Below are 7,472 nucleotides of genomic sequence, written 5' to 3' on the forward strand. Positions count from 1 at the left end.
TATTCAATCGCTCACTAGTCAATAATTGTATAATATTACATCAAATTGTTTATGAAGTAGTTTAATAGTGATAAAATGTATTCTTTCGCTATTGCTTGTTTGCCCTACGCAGAATGCGCATGCGCGAAATTCTTCTTCCTTTGGATATTTCGTATTGTAAAAAGGTCTATTGCTCAAAACTTGTGGCCATATTGGTGATATCTCTTTGTTTGTCCATAATTTAAAACTGATGAAGTATTTTATGTAGATAACTTTTACATAAAAAATCTAAAATGCTCAAGTTTAAGAAGCTAAATATAAGTTTGTCAGCAAATTTATTTATTTTAATATGTCATAAGTTTCGTAAAAAACAATAATTTTCTGATCTACCTATAGCCATCATAATAATTTAAAGACTTACTTTTGTATGCGTTAAATATACTTTAAAAGGACATGACTCTGCGTGCGTGTATAGGTGTATTTGTGTTGTTTAAATTTCAAAAGTCGTCTCCTATTATGTTACGTGAGTAGTTTGCTAATGCATCCCCTTTTTTGTGGGTATTTTGCATATATCAAACCAAAATTGTAATAAAAAACACAAAACATTTGTTCAAGTAATGTATATGAATATTTGGAGTGAACACCGTACTTAAATTATATTGAGTCATAATGACCATTTGTGTTAGATTCAAAATATTTCAATATAAAACAACAAACTATTATTCTGCTATATATCATTTACATATATCCAATAATCACAGTTTAAAACTATTTTTTTTTTACTTTTAATTTTCAAACCTGAATTTAAAGGAACATTGTAAAGGTGTATCGAGTTTTTTTCTGTTTCCCTAAAATGAAAGCTATAAAGCCAAAATGCCATTTTTTCTTTCATAACATTGTCAACATTTGCAAATTGGAGATAATGTTTACATTTGCGGCATGCAATCTACGGAACAAACATTACAAAGCAAATTTTAATTTAAATCCTACTTCTACAGAGAGGATATAACAAAATATCATAATGTAAAACAGAAGGAAGTAATTCTATATCGGTATTTTACATTTTGTTAACATATAAAAGATGAATTAAATTAAAATTTTAGCGAGTTCAGTTCTGTCAAATATAAATATTAGCTCACATTCAAATGTAAGACAGGCGTGAAAAATTTAAAACCAATTAAATTTTATATGTATAACAACTGTTTATGAGTCAGTAAGCAAGGGCAAACATTGGTAAAATTATAATTACTGCTTTAAATACATTTTTTTATCAAGTTTGTTATAGGGAGAAAGATAAATGGTATTGAATCGTGATCGGGTTATCAATATCAACACACATTTATATACACCGTTAACTTCTGACTCGTTGCTACTAAAATTGAAATTACTTCTTTACATGGGCATTTCTTTATTCTGTTCATGTCGGCTTTATCAATCAATTGATTAGGGTGATTTTATAAATATATATGATAATTTCGGACGTTTGTCAACAGATTGGTATATACATACAAGATTTCATTTAATTCGATTAAAACAATAAAATTTCACCAAAAACATATTTGTTCTACTTATAAATATCGCCTGTTTGTGGCTAAAAAGAAATATAAGTATTATTCTCCTTATTTGCATAGAGTTTGCATTTTCATTGATTTTGATAACTGTAACAATTTGAACACTTTCTAAAAGTTAAAAAAAAACACTAAACAGACTTAAAAATTCCTTTGAATTGATACATTTATATCCATATTTATTCACATTCATGCATTTTATTATCCCATATTACTTTATATTACAGTTTTTCATTCTATGATCCCTATAATTTCTTCACATTTATAACCATAAAATCATATTCCTTCACACCAATGCATTTATATCCCTATTACTTCATATTAAGGTATTTAAAGATTCATATAAGCATATAAAACCATATTAAGGAGTTCACACTCATTTAACAATCTGCATAATTTAAACGTAAAGACAATATAATCCCTTCATCACATTAAGATATTATATATACCGCATTCTTTCACGTTAAGACACGTTGTTCTTTTCTTCGCATTTTATCATTTTACATAATTATAGCAATACTTCACATTTTTGATTACACTAAAACATTTAAGATATGTCATTCGTTCGCATCTAGGTATATAATTTTTCACATAACTTCATATTAAGAACTCTAAGACATGTTAAAATTTAATTATATAGATATATATTTTTCCCCGAACGTTTCCTTAATTAAATATTACCTGCTAAAATATCTTATATTAAGGTTAAGATTTGTAAATATATAAAATGTAAGACTAACCTTGATATATATCCACTCTTCTACATTTGACTCAGAGAAATGATTACATTTATCAAATATAAAGAGTGTAAGACATACAGTGTAAAGATACCAATAATCAAATCAGTTCATCCGATCAGGTATAGATTATTTTATCACGTTAATCGAACATGTAATTAAAGATTGTTGGGGGTGATTGTAAGTTATAACAGAATCCTTATAAAAGCATATTGATTTGGCTGTTATCCATTTTGTAAACATTTTGTAATGTATTCTGCTTTAAGTTTCATATTAATGAATAGTTAAATAGGAACTAAATTGTTTGTTTATCAGATTTAATGAATTTGATTATTAAGACAATATGTCACACTACTTATATTGTATAGCAGTTATATGTAACATGTCAATATGTCACACTACTTATATTGTATAGCAGTTATATGTAACATGTCACACTACTTATATTGTATAGCAGTTATATGTAACATGAAAAAAGCTTATTTGACATGAACTGACATAACAAACATGAACTTCGTTTTATTATTGTTTCGTCGGTTTTAATACCTTAATCATAACATTGGTAAACATATTAATAAATAATAAATTGTCAACAATATCACGCACGGAGAAAGAACTTCGTATAGTTCACTGATATGTGCATCGCTTAGAAAGATATGTTGGTTTTCGGTAAAACATATGATGGTTAAACTCCTATATGAGGACCCCAATTTCAGGAAATGGAACAGTAAATTTTACAATTTTGAATCATTTATGTTAATATGAAATATAATTGAATAGTTACCAATACATATATGGCGATCAATATAGTGATCATATGGGAGTGAAACTAATATAATTTATTATGTTTTACTGGAAACCAACATATCTTTTTAAACGATGTAAATTTCGGTGCACAAGGAGAAGTTTGTTTATATATGATATCTGCAACGGAAATTCGAAATTTTATATCAAATTATGGAATAAAGATGTATTTGCAAAATTTAATAGATAAACAGTGATGTCTCATATGACACTAGTACTGGCTAGTTAGTCGGAAGTGGACCCGTGTAACACCGCACTTTGGGGTCAAACGCACTTTGGGGTCCGATCCCAAAGTGCGTTACGTACTTTGGGGTTCGACCCCAGAGTGCGTTACGCACTTTGGGGTCCAATTTTAACCCCAAAGTGCGTTAAACAGGTACATATGCATTTTTTAACATCAGGCAAACGACCGCACTTTGGGATCATAGAAAATTAATGTTCATTATGTTTAAAATAATATATTGTAGTCAAAGTCAATGGTAAACAAAAAATCAAGGTATAAATAGACACAAACATGTGCCCTGAATTACAGTAGAATCAATAGGGATATAAATGATCTTGATTAGTAAGTGAAGAACTTTCACCAAATAAATCACCAAATAAAGAATTTGTATCAATTATTATGTTTAAAATATTTTTTCTCATTTTACATTTATTTTAAAAGAATGTACACCTTTCATTAACTCTATTGTTTTTAGCTAAATGCATTATTTTCCCGTTTTTTATTTACACATTTTATAGAAATACGATAGTCTTAGCATAGACAATGGTATAAATTCTGGGAAATCTTAGTAAGACATTTCAGTAAAAAATGTGCCTGATAATATGTTGAAAGAGCCATTTATTTAGCTAAATGTGACATATAAGAAACTTGACTAGGTGTAGTCAGTACAGGCAGTACTAAAAATATAAACTATTTAAGTAGTCGCACATTAAGAGCGGAGCTTCAGAATATTGTAAAATTCTCACTGGGGGTATAAAGGGGATTGTGGGGTATCGATCCCCTCAAGGGTTAAAAAATAACGTTTTAAAGGCCATTATGCTTTATTCGTTTTTCTTAAAAGTTTTTTCATTTTGATGTTCTTCTATATTATCCAAAAAATACACATTGTCCAATTACCTGAACCATCGTTTTCAATTGTTGCTTTTTGGCAATGATGAGTACAGTTATAGTGAATTAGTATTTTATAGGGAAGTCAAATACTACAGTGTTTTGACTTCTTTTATGACAATTAATTTCACATTTATCGCTACTTTATTCAGGTAACAAGCATCTTACATTTCTCAGATACCATTATTTTAACATTTTAAAATTCATGTTTGCTCTTTCTAAAGAAGTATGTAAGATTTACCATAAAAAGCCTCTGGCGAACGGTTGTTACAGAGCTTACAAAAACCATTAAAGTTTGTTGATAAGCTTAATAATGTTTTTGTAAAAATAACTTTTTAAAGTCCGATCGAAAAACTTGATGTTTCACCAGAACATTGCAATAGAGTATATTTATAGTTCTTTGGAAAAACATATTATCTGCATATCAAATGCCATTTGCAAATAACAATATTTTCATTTTTGGAGGTATCAAAAAATAACAACAGTTTTTAGTATATATATAAATATATAGTCCGCGGTGACCCAAACAATGGTTTTGCATATGGTCTCGATGTGGTTATCATTTGTCACAAGGTGCCTTAAAATCCTTCATGGGGTTTCGGAGATAAGGAGCGGACATGAAACCCAAGTCTTTATCCTTTGACCTGAAGGTGTGACCCCGACCTTGAGCCGGCACACCTGGCATATAAGTTCTGCACATTATCTGGATGTGCTAAAGAATTGACCTAAGTTTCATAATTCTCAATTCTCATGGGGTGGGGTTTAGTGGTGCATATTCATGGAATAATAACTAATCACCAATCAACAGCCCTTTCCAAATAGACACTAATATAATAGTATATAATAATAAAAAACAATAATTATATAAAATGCATATAATATAAAAAATGGGCCGAAAAGGGACCAAACTACTGTGCTAGTTTTATACTCACCTATAGGATGTTATGAGATTTGAAGGCTGTTTTTATTGGCTAAAATATGTATGAAAAACAAAAATATGTACGAAAAACAAAAATAAAATATGAATGCAAAACTAAAAAAAATGTATATGCAAAACTGAAAAAAATATGTATGCAAAACTAAAATAAAATATGTATACAAAACTAAAAACAAAAAATGCAAATGTCACTTTTATGCCACAGTAATTTTGTTATATGAACCATTTTTAGATATTTCAAGTGGTAAAATTAATGAAACTTTTATCACTTAAGCAGCATAAAGTATTGACCGCCATCTTGAATTCCACCTCAAATATTCCAATGTCGCAGATAGAAAATAAGTCAGTACTCAGTATTTAAGCAGAACTCAGATGCCACCTTTAGACCTCTTGAACCCAAAGTGCGTTGATATGTAGCATATTAACGCACTTTGGGGTCAATTTCTCGATTTTAACCCCAAAGTGCGTTGGACCCCAAAGTGCGGTGCGAAGTTTAACGCACTTTGGGGTCGGACCCCAAAGTGCGTTTGACCCCAAAGTGCGGTGTTACAGACCCGAAAGTGACTAATATAAGTTGCAGGAGCATATTTATTAATCGAGCTAAAATAACTATGTTTAAACAAATCTCTGTCCTAAAAGACATCTTACATGTATAAGAGCATATCATAGACGGATGTTTCTGTAACCATGCTAATTGTCACAGATTTGAGCAACAAATGGTGTAAAATGCAGGGTCCAATGGTTCAGTGAGTTGTTTGATTTATCAATGAATATGTACAGAAAACCATACATCAAGAAGAGTTAACGGGTCGGTCATTTAAGCAAGTATTTAATAGTAAGTATTCATGTTTAACATTATATCCGCATATTTAATATATGTAACTAATATTCAACACATAACACATGTAATTAACATTTATATATATACTGAGAAAGTTGACAGATCAAGCGTTCCCAAGGAAATATTTTATGTCTGTTAAATTTGTAAAATGTTTAAAGTCTGTGTGAATTTGACGTACACAATGCCTATATATGAACATATGTGCAGTTTGCGTTTGTGTTTTGTGACATTGTGTGAAAAGTTACACCAACTGTCTGCAAGAGCAGCTTTGCTGCCTACAATCCTTAAGTTTTGGATGATAGCTAAAATATCTCTTTTACACAGTACAATCGATAATCAAACTCGATTCTTAAGCAGATTTAAGATATATCTGAATTGAAAATTATCTTACTCTTAATGCAACAGTAAATTTCATATCTAATGGTGTGAAATAAAAATAGTATATGCTCATGAAAGCTTTTCTTTGAGAGTGATAATATCAACTTGAATAGTAATGTAATACAGCGATTCTGAATTTAACAACTGAAAGGACAATTATATCCTATTAGAGAAAATAGATTAATGCGTTCATTCAAACCCAGTTTACCATTAAACTTTATACACTAAAATTGCAAGGTAAAACTAGATTTAACATGACTACATTTTGCATAATATTTGTAAACCAAATTATGTTTCACAAATTCTTCTTGTCGTTTATTCACACAAGATTTTTGAAAAGATAATTATTACAGTAATGATTTAAAATGCACTGTCAATGTCAATCATTTGACATACCTTTAAAAAGCTTTTTTTAATCATAACGTTTGGTCCATTTTCCTGTATGTTTAAAATATATAGAGCAAAATTCAAAATTTACGTAATAAGTAATGTTGTTTGTATAAGTGTCTGTCCATGTATATATTTATCTACACTATGGGGAAATGGATATGTCCTTATATATGTTTATGGAGCGTGTGGAAGATCAAATCTTGAAATGATCCCTGAACAAGACCGATTCGATCTTAACCTACATTATACATGTGACAGGAAGAGAAGAAAACAAAAATACTAAAAACATTTCACAACTCAAAGTTCCAATAACTGAAGAGTTTATATGTAATTCTCTACTAATTTGCCTCAACACAATAGAATTTAGTTATCCGAAGATATCCTACTATATATAATACATTGTTTATTATATCAGTACTTTCTAACATTAAGGAATAAATAAATGCTGAAGTTTTTATAACAAGTTTCGTGATTCATTTAAAATAAATAACAAATAAGTCACTTGTTTAACTAAAATTATCAAACAATAAAGGATCTTATTTAAAGCAAGGGTACTGTACTTACAGAGCTGCCGGAATGACTTCTACAGCCAATCTGAAATAGGAATAAATTCCTTCATATTCTAACTTTGTAAAATTTGATCTCTAATATCAAGTTATGGTATATCCAGATTTAAAATGTCTTAACTTTTGTATAATATTTGTATACTAAATTATGTATAACAAAT

The sequence above is a fragment of the Ruditapes philippinarum genome, unplaced genomic scaffold (assembly GCF_026571515.1).
Source record: "Ruditapes philippinarum isolate M1 unplaced genomic scaffold, ASM2657151v2 ctg10107_1_1_1_1, whole genome shotgun sequence".
Classification (NCBI taxonomy): Eukaryota; Metazoa; Mollusca; class Bivalvia; order Venerida; family Veneridae; genus Ruditapes; species Ruditapes philippinarum.